Source organism: Mobula hypostoma, chromosome 2 (assembly GCF_963921235.1).
Source record: "Mobula hypostoma chromosome 2, sMobHyp1.1, whole genome shotgun sequence".
Taxonomy (NCBI): domain Eukaryota; kingdom Metazoa; phylum Chordata; class Chondrichthyes; order Myliobatiformes; family Myliobatidae; genus Mobula; species Mobula hypostoma.
In genome coordinates, this window is record NC_086098.1 from 84,873,774 (window position 1) to 84,890,793 (window position 17,020).

The 17,020-nt window shown below is 45.7% G+C and overlaps 1 long non-coding RNA gene across 1 annotated transcript in view; it reads left to right on the forward strand.

Annotated features, from left to right (window-relative positions):
* Positions 1-16,362, forward strand: part of LOC134358955 (uncharacterized) — a 39,482-nt gene extending 23,120 nt beyond the window's left edge. Inside the window, exon 2 of the long non-coding RNA XR_010020982.1 lies at positions 15,143-16,362. This is a non-coding gene — a long non-coding RNA (uncharacterized LOC134358955). The remainder of the gene's footprint in view (positions 1-15,142) is intronic.
* Positions 16,363-17,020: the final 658 nt, after the last annotated feature.

The window sequence follows — 17,020 nt, forward strand, 5'->3', positions numbered from 1 at the left end:
CCCCTCAATTTATAGAAGAATCTTGAAGATACTCTGCAGTGTCCCTCAAAGCCTGGGATTCAAATAAGGAGCCAAACTAAAACAGAACATCCCCAGGACCCACCATTCTGCAAGGGCGGCACGATAGTGCAGCAGTTAGGTGAAGCTCTACAGCACCAGCGACCAGCGATCAGCGATCACCGATCAGGGTTCAATTCCCGCCACTGTCTGAGGCCAGTTGTATGCTCTCCCCGTCACCTCCTGGTCCACATTCCAATCACGTACAGTGAGGGTTCCTGACCTGTGGGCGTGCTAGGTTGGTGCCAGAGCTGTGGCAGCACTGGCAAGCTGCCCCAGAACATCATCATTGACATAAACAGTGCATTTCTCTGATGTGAACGAGACAAATAAAACTAATCTTTATCTTTAATCAGCAAGGACATCTTCAAAGTGTGGTGTCTCAAGAAGGCAGCAGTCGTCATTAAAAACCCACACCATCTTTCAGCTTGCGAGTGGTGCACGCGAGCTCAATTTCAATCTTTGCGAGACGTTTGGGTAGGTATAGTACATGGATGGCAGGGGTATGGAGGGCTATGGTCCTGGTGCAGGTCAGCATGGACTAGATGGGCCAAAGGGTCTATTTCTGTGCTGTACTTCTCCATGACTCTATCCAGGACACGTCCTCTTCTCATTGCTACCACCAGGGAGGAAGTACAAGACCCACACTTGAAACTTTCGGAACAGCTTCTTCCCATCCGCTATCAGATTTCTGAATGGATAATGAACTCACGAACACTACCTCACTAGTTTGTTCTCTTTTTGCACTACGAACTTATGTTTTTAGATTTCTTATTGTAAGTTATAATTTTTTTTATATACTGCACTGTAATTCTACTGCAAAATTTCATGACATATGTCAGTGATAATAAACCTTATTCTGATTCTAATTTATAAGATTATGAGGGAGTCGACAAGCTGGATAGGGGAATCTAAACCAGAGGGCATAGACTTAGGTGAGAGGGTAAAGATTTACAGTATACAATGCTGATAAAAAGTATTCCAGTGCCTCCCACCCACAGAAGTTTTCATGTTTTACAACATTGAATCACAGTGGGTTTAATTTGGCTTTTTTGACACTGATCAACAGAAAAAGGATCTTTTGTGTCAAAGTGAAAACTGATCTTGACAAAGTGATCTAAATTAATTACAAATATAAAACACAAAATAATTGATTGCATAATTACTCACCCCCTTCACGACAGTAGATGCACCTTTGGCAGCAATTACAGCCTTGAGTCTGTGTGGATAGGTCTCCATCAGCTTTGCACATCTGGACACTGAAATTTTTTTCCCATTTTTCTTTACAAAATTGCTCAAGCTCTGTCAGATTGCATGGGCATCATGAATGGACAGCCTTTTCAAGTCCAGCCACAAATTCTCAATTAGATTGACGTCTGAATTCTGACTTGGCAACTCCAGTACATTAACTTTGTTGTTTTTAAGCTATTCCTGTGTAACTTTGGCTTTATGCTTGGGGTCATTGTCTTCTCCCAAGTCACAGTTCTCTTGCAGACTGCATCAGGTTTTCCTACAGGAAATACCCTGTATTTTGCTGCATTCATTTTACCCTCTACCTTCACAAGCCTTCCAGGGCCTGCTGCAGCGGAGCATCCCCACAGCATGATGTAGCCACCACCATGCTTCAAGGCAGGGATGGTGTGTTTTTGATGTGTGCTGTTTAGTTTATGCCAAACATAGTGCTTATTCTGATGGCCAAAGAGCTCAATTTTGCTTTCATCAGACCATAGAACCTTTTTCCAGCTGACTTCAGAGTCTCCCACATGCCTTCTGGCAAATTTTAGCCAAGTTTTCATGTGAGTTCTTTTCAACAGTGGTTTTCTCTTTGCCACATTCCCATAAAGCTGTGACTGATGAAGCACCTGGGCAACAGTTGTTGTATGCACAGTCTCTTCCATCTCAGCCACTGAAGCTTGTAACTCCTCCAGAGCTGTCATAGGTCTTTTGGTGGCCTCCCCCACGAGTCCCCTTCTTGCACGGTCACTCAGTTTTCGAGGATGGCCTGCTCCAGACAGCTGTGCCATATTCTTTCCATTTCTTGATGATTGACTTAACTGTACTCCAAAGGATATTCAGTGACCTGGAAATGTTCTTGTATCCATCTCCTGACTTGTGCTTTTCATTAGCCTTTTGGCAGAGTTGTTTGGAGTGTTCTTTTGTCTTCATGGTGTAGATTTTGTCAGGATACTGCCTCACCAGCAGTTGGAGCTTCCAGATCCAGGTGTATTTTTACTACAGTCAATTGAAACACCTTGACTGCACAGGTGATCTCCATTTAGCTAATTATGTGACTTCTAAAACCAGTTGGCTGCACCAGTGATGATTTGGTGTGTCATGTTAAAGGGGGTGAATATTTGTGCAATCAATTATTTTGTGTTTTATATTTGTAATTAATTTAGATCTCTTTGAAGAGATCTGACTCCTCATCTTCTTATCTCCAGTCCTGTTGAAGGGTTTCAGCCTGAAATGTCGACTGTACTCAAATGCTGCCAACATGCTGCCTGGTCTGCTGAGTTCCTCCAGCATTTTGTGTGTGTTGTAGAGATCTGTTTTCATTTTGACACCAAAGAGTCTTTTTCTGTTGATCAGTGTAAAAAAAAGCCAAACTAAATCCACTGTGATTCAATGTTGTAAAACAATAAAACATGAACACTTCAGAGGGGGTTGAATATTTTTTATAGGCACTGTAAGGGACCCAATGGTCAAATTTTTCACACGGGGGTTATGGGTAAATGGGATGAGCTGTCAGAAGAATTGGTGGAAGCTATTTGGGCAGATAGGAAATGCTCAGAGGGATATGGGCCAAATGCAGGCAAATGGGACCAGTCTTCTTGGTCAGCATGGAGGAGTTGTGCCAGTGGGTCTATTTCCACACTTTATGACTCTACGGGGGTTTCAGAGATAAGGAGGGGTGTAGGGCTGGGATGTTTATAGAGTGTGGGGGTTTGGTGAGGTAGTGGTTACAGAGAGAGGAAAGGGTGAGGCCAGAGAGGGATTTAAATCCACAGTGAGAATTGAATTGAGGCCCCCTGGTTTTGTGGAGTACTTCGCCATGACTTCAACTGGAAGACGCCCTGCCTCGTCCCTGTGCTGAAGACGCCGCGCCCCAGCAGCCTCAATGACTACAGACTGGTGGCATTGACCTCCCACATCATGAAGACCCTGGAGAGACTTGTTCTGGAGCTGCTCCGGCCTCTGGTCAGGCCACACTTAGATCCCCTCCAGTTCACCTACCAGCATGGATTCTTGATTACCTGACTGGCAGACCACAGTACGTGTGCTTGCAACACTGTGTGTCCGGCAGAGTGATCAGCAGCACTGGGGCTCCACAGGGGACTGTCTTGTCTCCCTTTCTCTTCACCAGTTACACCTCGGACTTCAACTACTGCACAGAGTCTTGTCATCTTCAAAAGTTTTCGGATGACTCTGCCATAGTTGGATGCATCAGCAAGGGAGATGAGGCTGAGTACAGGGCTACGGTAGGAAACCCTGTCACATGGTGTGAGCAGAATTATCTGCAGCTTAATGTGAAAAAGGCTAAGGAGCTGGTGGTAGACCTGAGGAGAGCTAAGGTACCGGTGACCCCTGTTTCCATCCAGGGGTTCAGTGTGGACATGGTGGAGGATTACAAATACCTGGGGATACGAATTGACAATAAACTGGACTGGTCAAAGAACACTGAGGCTGTCTACAAGAAGGGTCAGAGCCGTCTCTATTTCCTGAGGAGACTGAGGTCCTTTAACATCTGTCGGACGATGCTGAGGATGTTCTACAAGTCTGTGGTGGCCAGTGCTATCATGTTTGCTGTTGTGTGCTGGGGCAGCAATCTGAGGGTAGCAGACACCAACAGAATCAACAAACTCATTCGTAAGGCCAGTGATGTTGTGGGGATGGAACTGGGCTCTCTGACGGTGGTGTCTGAAAAGAGGATGCTGTCCAAGTTGCATGCCATCTTGGTCAATGTCTCCTATCCACTACATAATGTGCTGGTTGGGCACAGGAGTACATTCAGCCAGAGACTCATTCCACCGAGATGCAACACTGAGCGTCAGAGGAAGTCATTCCTGCCTGTGGCTATCAAACTTTACAACTCCTCCCTTGGAGGGTCAGACACCCTGAGCCAATAGGCTGGTCCTGGACATTTCATAATTTACATATTACTATTTAACTATTTATGGTTTTATTACTATTTAATTATTTATGGTGCAACTGTAATGAAAACCAATTTCCCCCGGGATCAATAAAGTATGACTATGACTATGAGAAGGACCTGCTCGGTGCCTCACTGTTCAGATGTTGTTAGGCTGGGGTCCATTGTTGAAGTAACAATGTACATACATACGTCACCCTGTTCCACCTTGCGATTCATTCCCCACAGGCATTTATGGAAAAGTAAAGAAACAGAATAGAATTTACAAAACCTGTAGTTAAACAACCAAGGTACAAAAAAGGACAAGCTGTGCAAATGAAATAAAAATAATACTGAGAACATGAGTTGTAGGGTGCTTGAAGGCCACGGAATCAGTTCAGATTTAGTTATTTAGCACATCCACAGTGAAGCATACACTGAGATGTATCATCTGTGTTAACAAACTACACGATCTAAGGACGTGCTGGGGGCCGCCTGCCAGTGTTACCCCCACACCTTCCGGAGCAAGCCCAGCTTGAAGGGTTGAGAGGGGTGATAAATCAGCCATGATGGAATGGCAGAGCAGACTGGATAGGTTGAATGGCCTAGTTCTGTTTCCGTGTCTTTTGGCCTTATCCTGCCGCCATTCCAGGCTAAAGTCCCTCTGCCGCTGTGATGTTTGACCAGTGACGCTCTGTTGACTGAGGCACAGAGTGTCTGGGGACTGTGTGTGTGTACCGGTGAGCTGCATGGACAGGTACCAGCAATGTGGAAAATCTCTTTCTCCACAACTGGATACTGTCGACTGAACTGCTGTGCCCTTCAATAAAGTTAATTAACAACCAGCAGACCAAAAAAGTCCTCTGTAGTGTGATTGCATAAATCAAATAGCAGTGCGTTACCCATTAAACTGTACCGACAGAAACTGGGCCTCAGATCTGAGGCTCAGGCAGCTGCCTTGTTGTAACTGTTGGGTGACTTATTTGTCCTGATAAATGAGATCTCAGCTGATAAGAAATGGCCTCCTTTCCCTTGACACTAGTTAATAATTACATACTGAGGTTGGGAGTTTGAGCTGGGCTCACCATACTGTTTTTATGGGGGGGGGGCACAGGTCTCACAGAGAAACAGCAGCAACTAACTGCTCATGGGGAGCATAACGATAAGGCCTGTTTGAGAATCAGAATTAGGTTTATTATCATTGACGTACGTCATGAAGTTTGTTGTTTGGAGATAGCAATACAGAGCAAAATCTATAAACTGCAGTAAGGAATATAAAAAACAAACAGTGCAAAAAGAGAGTAACATACTGAGGTAAAAGAGAGCAAATACTACTACTATGTCGACTCAGGCCTAGGGGGCCGGCGTCGGGCACGATGACGGACTCTCCACTTCTTCCTCTCCCTCATCAGTGTGTTCAGTTCATCTACATTAGCCACGCCGCTCTCTTCTAGGAGCGTGTTGACCATAGTCTTGGGAGGGCACCCAGGCTTCATCCTCCTGTGCTTGGGCTCCCATATGATGACTAGGCTGGCAGGTAGCTCGGGGTGGCGTAGACAGTGCCCCGCTAGTTGCAGTCTTCTCTCCTCGATTTTAGTGGTGAGCATCGGTAAGTTGTTATAGAGCTCGACGTCTGTCATGTGCTGTTGCCAACTCACGTCAAGAGCCACACGGAGCATTCGTGTATAGAGACTTCCGCATCATCTTGGTGAGTGTCCACGTCTCGCATCCGCACGTGAGAATGGACTCTATGATGCTATGAGCCACATTGTGAGGTAAAGGACATCAACGTAGCGAGGTATCAGACATAATTCTTTTGTTGCTTCTCTTGCTCCTGAGTCGGAAGCTGGTGGGGGATAGGCTGCAAAATTAGGTGGCTCTGAAATGCGGCAAGGTGACTGTGATGATCAATAAAGCCTGTATGCCCGTTAGAGCTGGCACCGGCAGTAGGTCTCAGTGGGTGCTGCCTGCTAGTCAGGACAAGGGCAGCGGTCAGCTGGCCTCACATCCACCTCCCGGCAGGGGTCCAGTTCCACAGGAGCTTGAATGCCACATGTACAGAGATACAGTGAAATCTTTGTCTTCCATGCCAACCACGCAAAGCATCCGAGGATGTGCTGGGGGCAGCCCGCAGCTGTCGCCATGGTTTTGGAGCCAATATCTTGCTCTTAGATTGATCTTGGAGTAGGTTAAAGGGTCAGCACGACATTGTGGGCCGAAGGGCCTGTGCCCTGCTGTACTGTTCTACGTTCCGTACCATGGAGCATTAGAATAGAGGGATGTCCCTTGAGAACAGAGATGAGGGGGAATTTCTTTAGCCAGAGGGTAGTGAATCTGTGGAATTCATTGTCATAGACAGCTGTGGAGGCCAAGTCGTCGAGTATTTTTAAAGCAGAGGTCGTTAGGTTCTTTATTAGTCAAGGTGTCAAAGGTTACGGGGGCAGGCAGGAAGGTGGGTTTGAGAGGGATAATAAATCATCCATGATGGAATGGTAGAGCAGACTCGATGGACCGAATGGCCTCGTTCTGCTCCTTTGACTGATGGTCTTTAGGTCAGCATGTGTGTCTGCAGATGTCATGTCCCAGTAGTTGTGCCACTGACAATAAGACTGGGTGGGGCCAAGTCAAGATGGATTTCTGAAATGGAGACAATGTTTGACAAGTTTAGTTTGATGAGGTTTTAAGTAGCAAAAAAGGAAACCGGTGGACGTAGTATATGGGAATTTCAGAAGGACTTGGATAGGACCATAAGACACAGGGGAATTAGGCCACTCAGCCCATCAAGTCTATTCTACCATTCCACCATGACTGATCCCAGATCCCACTCAACCCCATACCATGCCAATATCGTTCCTGCAATGCCATGGGATTTTATCTTGTTAAGCAGCCTCACATGTGGCACCTTATCAAATGCCTTCTGATAATCCAAGTAAATGACATCCACTGCCTCGCCTTTGTCCACCCTGCTTGTTACTTCCTCGAAGCCCTCTAACAAATTTGTCAGGCAAGATTTCCCTTTACAGAAACCATGCTGACTTTGACTTATTTTGTCAAGTATCCTGAAACCTCATCCTTAATAATGGACTCCAACACATTCCCAACCCCTGATGTTAGACTAACTGGCCTATAATTTCCTTTCGCTTGTCTTCCTCCCATCTTAAAGAGTGGAGTGACAGTTGCAATCTTCCAGTCCTCCGGGACCATGCCAGAATCAAGATAAGATTTCAAGCAAGAGGTTATTCTACACAAGAGGTCCATCATTGAGGACCCCAACACCCGGGCCCTGCTCTATTCTTGCTGCAGCCATCAGGAAGAAGGTCCAGGAGCCTCAGGACCCACATCCCAAGGTTCAGGAACAGACCTTGGAGCCCACAGACCCAACCAGCCCCCTCCCTCCCTCCCGTAGGCAAGCGTTGTTTAGTTCTGTGCGGGAGTGTTGCGTCTACAGTCACAGCCAATGTCTTGTGCAACAGGCAGTATCAGAGGGAGGCTTATCTGTCTGCCAAGGCCACTGGAGATCAGGGAAGCACAGAGCAGATGCCGGGGTGATAATTAACCTTGTGAAGGCCGAGCAGATTTACCGCCTTGTGACATTGCAACACTGCTGCAACCACACGCTGAGAGTGGGTGCGCACTGCGCCTCCTCCCCCACACCGTGTGAGAACCTCACAGGATCCCGGCGGGACTGGGACCGGAATGGAACCACCTGAGCTGCAGTTTGCATGCCATCCAGACAGATTGTGCCACACACCGGGGTAGCAAAAAGGAAATCAGAGTGCCGGCTATAGAGTAACACGTACAAAGTGACGCAGGCAGCATCTACATCCATAGATCCTTCAGAGCTGATGCACTGGTTGGTAGGGTGATTGAGAAGGTGTATGATGTGTTGGCTTTCATTAGTCCGTGGATTGAGTTCTGGAGCCACGAGGTAGACCGATGGTATAAAACTCCGGTTGGACCACACTCAGAGTATCGTGATCAGTTCTGATCGCCTTATTATTGGAAGGATGTGGAAGCTTTAGAGAAGGTGCAGAGGAGATTTACCAGGATACCCCCTGGACTAGAGAGCATGTTTCATGAAGATAGGTTAAACAAGCTCGGGCTTTTCTCTTTGGTGTGAAGGAAGATGAGAGGTGACTTGATAGATGTGTACAAGATGATAAAAGGCATAGATTGAGAGGACAACCAAAAACTTTCCCAGACAGGAAATGACTAATATGAGGAAGCTGATATAATTTTAAGGTAATTAGAGGAAAGTATATACAATTTATTATCAAAATTTGTACGTACCATGTACTACCCTGGAATTCATTTTCTTGCAATCATGTACAGGAAAATATAGAAATACAATGGAATTTACGATAGAGACAAACAACCAATGTGCAAAAGAAGACAAACCGTGCACATAAAAGAATAATACTGAGATCATGAGTTATAAAGAGTCCTTGAAAGTGAGTCTTTTAGCCATGCCATTTCAGGAGGGTAATACCTGGTGGTGTGGGTCCCCAGGCTCCTGTTCCTCCTGCCCAATAGTGGCAGTGAGAAGAGAGCATGGCCTGGACGGTGGGGGTCTTTGACGATGGACGCTGCTTTCTCGTGGCACCGCTCCACGCAAGTGTGCTCAATGTTGGAATTCATTCAGAACCACTTTATACCCTTTGGGAAATGGAGGTTCAGGGGTCAATTTGCCTTTGGCAGCAAAGAGCAGGGCTTGATTGTTGGGCGGACCAGGCCCTCATGCCATGGCATTATCTGTTAAAGCTACCAGAGGAGAAAGCACTGGAGAGCAGAGGGGTAGTGCACGTGCTGGAATCCATCCTGGTTTGGGGGCCGGCCCCCGCAGGCCGGCTCGCCCATTAGTGCCGCTCTCCAGTATTCGCTCCCTGGAGACCCAGCATGAGATGAGGAACTGCTGCATCATGTTCTTGCAAAATCGTGGCTCCAGGACATCAAGCTTCAGGACCTGCCTCTCAGGGAGTTGAGCTAATATTATTTTGTGACTGTATGTTCTGTTGTAACTATGTGTGTGGTGTGTTGAGTGTGACTGCTTGCACCTTGGCCTGGGAGAGGCAATATTTCCTTTAGCTGTATACATGTACGTGGTTGGATGATAATTAAACTTGAACTTGCTAAACTAAAACAAAAGATGCACAAAGCAAAATGTGTGGTAGCTGGGAGGAATAGAGAGACCTGCAAAAGGGGAGATGGTAGAAGCTACAAGAGGGTGAAAGGGAGCAGGCTGGAGCAGGGACTGTGCTGTCCGAAGCTGATGTCAGTGATGTGTAATGTAATGATGCTGAACTGTGATCTATCTCAGAGGTGGCTGGTTTCCTTCTGAAGAAGAAGATGAGAACATTTCAGATGTTTAACCTATAATTTTCCAAAGTCCCTGCAATTTAGAAGCCATTCCTTTAGATTGGAAAATTGTGCATGTCACAACATTGTTTAAGAAAATTGTTAGGAGGGTACCAGGGAATTATAGAGACCTTGACCTGACATCTGTTCACAGGAAATTACTTCAGTCTCTAATTAAGATCAGAGTAAGTGAAAACATTGACAATTTTTAGGTGATCAGAGAGAGAGAGCGCAAAGATCTGTGAACATCTGGTTGTGTGTGGGGAACATGAACAAATTCTTTTGAAGAGCTGATTAATGCAGGCGACGTTATTGGAAAAGTGTGGATCCCAATCTCTCAGATCTGCCAGCATGGTTTCACGTCTCACCACTGTCTGACGGTCTGTTTTACTCATCGCTGGTGCTCAAACCTTCCAGGCCATGCTGCCATCGGGCAGGGGGTACAGGAGCCTTAGGTCCCACACCACCAGGTTCTGGGACAATTATTACCCCTCAGCCGTCAGGCTCCTGAAACTGAACTGATTTCACAATCTATGGGCTCACTTTCAAGGGCTCGACAACTCACGTCCTCAGAATGTATGAATGTATGTATTTATTTATTTATTCATTCATCTAGTTATTTATTTGTTCATCTATTTATTTATTATTTGTTTCTTTTTTGTATTTGCAGTTTGCTTTCGTCTGCAGTTCGATTGTTTGTCAGTCTTCGTGTATTTGTCCTTGATTCTACTGCATTTCTTTGCTCTACTGTGAATGTCTGCAAGAAAATGAACCTCATGGTGACATATACGTACTTTGATAATAAATTTACTTTAAAATCTTATCACCCCCCCGTCTAACAAGCTCCACCCCACAACTGTCTGATCCACCATTCATCATCCGATCACCTCTGTGACCAGCTTCCCAACCCCTGCATCCTCGATCCAACTCACCCAAATCACCCTGACAAACATCTGTACAAACCCAGTCAACTGACAGACCACTCAGTCCCTAACTTTGATACAACACTCATAATCAATCTAATTGTTTCTCTGATCCCTCCCCCCTTGGGCGACCCTCTCTTCCACTGTCCCCCACACCTCCTGCACAATGATTTCATTAAAAACCCCAGTACTACAGCACAGAAACAGGCCCTTTGGCCCATCTAGTCCATGCCAGCCCAGTCTTCTGCCTAGTCCCATGTGCCTGCACCTGTGACCTTATCCCTCCAAAGCTCTGCCATCCATGTACCTTTCCAAACTTCTCTCACGTATTACAATTGGACCCGCAGCCCACTTCACTCGTTCCGCACTTGCACCACCCTCTGAGTGAAGGGGTTTCCCCGTCAAATTCCCCTTAAATATTTCACCTTTCACCCTAAACCCATGACCTCTAATTCTAATCTCACTGAACCTGAGGGGTGAAGCCTGCAAGTATTCACCCTCTCTCTACCTCTCAAAGTATACCTCTATGTGACTTTTCTTCATTCTCCTGGGCTCCACAGTGAAACCTTCTCTGTCTGCATACTCTACTCCATTCTGGGCTTGTGTACTGCAGGTTATTTGGGTTCCTTCACAAGGGAAAACATTTGCATTGGCTGCAGACTCAGAGATTGGGTGAGGGTCTAAATGGAGGATGTGTGATGGTCATTGTAAATTGTCTGGAAAATTGAGGCATGGAGGGATATGGTCCCAGCTGCAGGCAAATGGGACTAGGCAGAAGACCGGCTTGGCATGGACTAGATGGGCCAAAGGGCCTGTTTCTGTGCTGTAGTACACTATATCTCTAAGGAGGATGGGGGATTGTAATGAAATCATTGTGAAGGAGGTGTAGGGGGTAGTGGAAGAGGAGGTTGCCGGGGGGCAGATTCAGAGAAGCAATTAGATATATAGTAGGCGTTGTATTGACGTTGGGGACTGAGCAGGTGCTGAGTGGTCCATCAGTACAGTAAACAGGCCAGGGTTAAATATCTGGGTTGCTGGGCAGTGTGGTCCACTGGGCTGAAAGGGCCTGCTCCACACTGTATCTCCAAATACACAGAGCTGGAGGGGTCACAGAAAATGTCACAGCACTGTTCAGACAGGACAGACTGGAGAGCTCGTCTAGGGAGGCTTTTTGGGTAGAACTGAATCTATGTTGTTGGGTTATGTTATAGGCCACCCAACAGTCTGTAGTGTTTAGAGGAGCAAATTTGTAGAGAGATGTTGCAAGAAACATAAGGTTGTAATAGTAGGTGATATTAACTTTTTACATATTGACTGGGACTCTCGTACTGTAAAAACACTGGATGGGAAAGAGTCTGTCAAATGCATTTAGGGAAGTTTCCTTAATCAATACTTTAGAAGTTCCGACGAGAGAGACTGCGATACTAGATCTCCTGTTAGGGAATGAGACAGGGCAGGTCTGGATGAGAACACTTCGCATCTAGTGATCATAATGGCATTAGTTTCGAGGTAATCATGGAAGAGGATAGGTCTGGTCCTTGAGTTGATATTCTAAATTGGAGAAAGGCCAGTTTTTATGGGATCAGAAAGGATTTGGCAAGTGTATATTGGGACAAGTTGTTTTCTGGCAAAGGAGTATTTGGTAAGTGGGAGGCCTTCAAAAGTGAAATTTTTGAGAGTACAGAGTTTGTATGTACCTGACAGAATAAAAGGCAAGGATAACAGGTTTAGGGAACCTTGGTTTTCAAGAGATATTGAGCCCCTGATTAAGAAGAAGAAAAAAGGTGTACAGCAGGTTAAGGCAGGAGTTACTCAAGGAGTATAAGAAATGCAAGAGAACATTTAAGAAGGAAATCAGGGGGGCTAAAAGAAGGCATGAGGTTGCTGTAGCAGACAAGCTGAAGGAGAATCCTATGGGCTTCTACAGATATACTAAGAGAAGAGGGAGAGGAAGGGACAAAACTGGTCCTCTGGAAGATCAGAGTGGTGATCTATGCGTGGAGCTGAAAGAGGTGGGTGATCTTAAATGGATTGTCTGTATCAGTATTTACTTGGGAGAAGGACACAGAGCCTATAGAACTGAGGCAATGCAGCAGTGAGGTCATGGAGCCTGTACAGATTACAGAGGAGTTGGTATTTGCTGTCCTGATGAAAATCAGGGTGGATAAATCCCCAGGGCCTGACAAGGCGTCCCTCAGATCCTGTGGGAAGCAAGTGCAGAAATTGCAGAGATATTTAAAACATCCTTAGCCATGCTTGAGGTGCTGAAGGATTGGCGGATAGCTGATGTAGTTCAGTTGTTTAAGAAAGACTCTAAAAATAAGCCAGGAAATTATAGGCCAGTGAACCTGACATCAGTGGTGGGAGAGTTACTGGAAGATATTCTAAGGGACCGGATATATGAGTATTTGAATAGACAGGGACTGATTAGGGACAGTCAACATGACTTTGTACATGGAAGGTCGTGTCTAACCAATTTTATTGAGTTTTTTGAGGAAGTTATCAGGAAAGTTGATAAGAGCAAGGTGGTGGATGTTGTCTACATGGATTTTAGAAGGACATTTAACAAGGCCCCATATGGGAGGTTGGCAAAGAAGGTTCGGTCAGTTGGCATTCGAGATGAGGTAGTAAATAGGATTAGATTTTGGCTTCACGGGGAAGCCAGAGAGTGGGAATAGATGGTTGCCTCTCTCACTGGAGGCCTGTGATTAGTGGTGTGCCGCAGGGATCGGTGCTGGGTCCATTGTAGTTTGTCATCCATATTAGTGATCTGGATTATAATGTGGTTAACTGGATCAGCAAATTTGCACATGACACTAAGATTGGGAGTGTGGTGCACAGTGAGGAAGGCTACAAAAACTTGCAGTGGGATCTGGAGCAGCTGGAAAAATGGTGAGTGATAGAGCACTGAGGAGTGTAGTAGACCAGAGGGATCTGGGAATACAGATCCATAATTCTCCGAAAGTGGTGTCACAGGTGGATAGGGTTGTAAAGAAAGCTTTTGGTACATTGACCTTCATAAATCATTGTATTGAGTGCAGGAGATGGGATGTCATGTTGAACTTGTATAAGACGTTGGTAAGGCCTAATTTGGAGTATTGTGCACAGTTTTGGTCATCTATCTACAGGAAAGATGTAATAAGAATGTAGAGAAAATTTACAAGATTTGAGGACCCAAGTTACAGGGAAAGGTTGAACAGGTTGACTTTATTCTCTGAAATGCGAAAGGTTGAATGGAGATTTGACAGAGGTATACAAAATTATGACAGCTACGGACAGGGTAAATGCAAGCAGGCTTTTTACACTGAGGTTGGGTGGGACTACAACCAGAGGTCATGGGTTAAGGTTGAAAGGTGAGAAGTTTAAGGGGAACATGAGGGGAAACTTCTTCACTTAGAGGGTGGTGAGAGTGTGGAATGGTGGATTTTACACCTAGGAGAAATTTGGATAGGTATATGGATGGGGGCAGGGGGATGGAGGGCTGTGGTCTGGGTGCAGGTCGATGTGACTAAGCAGTTTAATGGTTTGGCACAGGCTAGATGGGCCGAATGGTCTGTTTCTGTGCTGCATTGTTCTATGACTGTAAATAAATAAATAAATAAATGAGCACCCAGAGGTTGGTAGAAGTTTAGAAATCTCATTTGCCGCTAACAGCTGGTGGCCAGTTTTAAATGAGAGATTCACAGGTTTAGTTAGCAAAGTGGAGTAGCTTGCGGAGCCAGTGACTTACACCACCAATGCCCCAGTATTAAGCCTGACCTCCTGACTTCTCTCTGTGGAGATCACATGTCCTCCCGGCTGGGTTTCCCTCACACTTCCCAAAGGCGTGCATTAATCGGCCTCTGTTACTTGCCCCTGTTGTATGAGTATGTGGTGGAATCTGGTGGAGTTGATGAGAACGTGGGGAGAATACGAGCGGGATTAACAGAGGGTAGGTAGTCACCTCCTTGTAGAAAGGAGAAGCTGCCCGGATAAGAGAGCACGTCTTTATGAGGACAGGTTGCACGAGCTTGGGCAAAGGAGGATGAGAGGCAACTTGATAGAGGTTTACAAGATGATAAGCGTCATAGATTGAGTGGGTAGACAGAGATTTTTTCCAAGGGCAAAATTGGCTAATACAAGGGGGAATAATTTTAAGGAGATCGGAGGTCAGAGGTAGGTTTCGTATATGCAGAGTGGTGGGTGTATGGAACACCCTGCCAGGGGCAATGGTAGAGGTGGATACATCCGGGGCACTTAAGAAACTCTTAGATAGGCACATGATTGATAGATAAATAGGGAGCTATGGGGGAGGGAAGGCTAGATTGACCTTAGAGTTGGTTAAAAGGTTGGCACAACACTGTGGGCCAAAATGCTGTACCAGAAGACTATAAGTCACAGGAGCAGAATGAGGCCATTCCAGCCATCGAGTCGACTTCATCATTCGATCATGGCTGACAGTTTTGCTCTCAAACCCATTCTCCACTGTTCTATCTTTATGTTTTTCATTCTGTGTTGAAGTAAATGGCTGGTTAATAGTTGCTCTGGACTCAGCAGGTCAAGGGGCCTGTTCCCATGTTGTAGAGCTGGGACTCAATGGTTCTGTGAATCAAGGACAAGGTGTAGTTATGTTACGGATCAGCCAAGATCAGATTGAATGATGTAAACTGTTTCTTCCTTTTCTTTTTTTTTAATTTAGAGATACAGCGTGGAACAGACCTTTCTGCCTGAACAAGCCCCACCACCGAGCAACCCACTATTTGCCCAATAATCCAGCCCTAGCCTAACCACAAGGTAACTTACAATGACCAGTTAACCTACCAACTGGAATGTCGTTGGACTGTAGGAGGAAACCCACGTGCTCACGGGAAGGCCATACGAGCTTCAGCCAAACAGCGTTGGATTTGAATGTGGCGCTAATCGTTATGGTACCGCGGCCCCCTACGCTCCTCTGTTCACAGACCGACTCCGGTTAACTGAAACCTGAGGATAGATGTCTATAAGCAGCCCGCATTCAGTGATCGCTCTCCCTGCCTGAACACTGAACCCTGCCAGCAGGTGAAGGGCAAGGCTATCAGACTGAAATAGGAACGTGGAACGTGAATCTGGATTCTTCGCAATAAGAAATGAGGACGCTGGCTCTTATCCAGCTCACACTGAGGTGTGTACTTCGACCTTTCGGTGTAAACCCTGTGTACGTCAACACAGCAAATCCCTTCACCCTCGCTCCTGTGCTGGGGTGTGTGGCATTGCTGTGAGCTACAAATGAATCCAAACGATTTTGTGAATTACAACCAAATCCAACAGATTCATTTGTAACACACAGAAGAGGACTGGATTATGCTGACACCTGACAGCTGTTGACAAGTATAAGTCCGGGAACAGATCCTTGCCAAGTGCGAAACTCGAGTCACTACGACGTTTTTCAATGACCTTGACATTCGAAGATGCCTCACAACTATTAAAATAGCAATAATGGAAAGAAATTTCCCTGGAGCTTAGGAGAAGTGGGGGCGGATTTGATAGAGATAAACAAAGTTATGAGGGGAATAGATGGGGTAAATGCAAGCAGGCTTTTTCCACAGGTTGGGTGAGACTAGAACCAGAGGTCATGGGTTAAGGGTGAAAGGTGAAATATTTAACAGGAATCTGAGGAGGGCCGCCTTCACTCAGAGAGCAATGTGAATGTGGAAAGAGCTGCCAGTGGAAGAGATAGACTGGGGTTCCACTGCAACATTTAAGAGAAGGATGAACAAGTACAAATGTTTGTACATAGATGGGAGGGGTATGGAGATCTGAGGTCCAGGTGTGGGTAGATGGGACGAGGCAAAATAACAGATGGGCTGAAGGGCTTTTTACTGTGCTGTAGTGCTCTAAGACTCTAAATTATCAGTTTAGAAGAATAAATAATTAAATAAATCACAATAACAGCTTGAAGACAAAACAAGGAGGATTAACTCACTTTGCCTGTCTGTGACCAGGCAAAGGTTCATGGGAGAGAAGCACTTCCCCAGCATAAAGCCGGAATAACTCTGTCAGGATCCACAGGGAATCCAGTGATGGGGTAAAGATAAAAGCTTAGTTTTAATTGTCACTGTGAAACGTCATTTGCGTCTATGACCAACACTGTCTGAGGACATGCTGGGTGGGGGCAGTCTGCAACTGTCATCACACCTTCAGTGCCAACAGCCTATTAACCCAACCCATATAGGCTTCAGCTCGACAAAAACTAATTTCTGAAACATAACCCTGTAAACTGCAGAGGAGAATTAAATTTGAGGGAGTGTGTGCTTGGTTGAGGGCTTGATAAGATCTGCCACGTCTCTGTAATTCGATGTATTTACAAGGGACTGTGCTGAGAACATAACATGTCTGGACAGCAGTAATGACTGGTGTCTGGTGTGGAAGCTCTTTAGAACTTGTGTCTCTCAAATCCCTTTCTGCGACCGTTAGAATGTGATTTTATGATGTAATTTGTGTAGAAGCTGCTAAGTGTAAGTGTAGGTTAGTGGGAAAGTACATTTGCATGAATATGTATGAATTAGAACATGGAACATACACTTGGTGGCCACTTTAT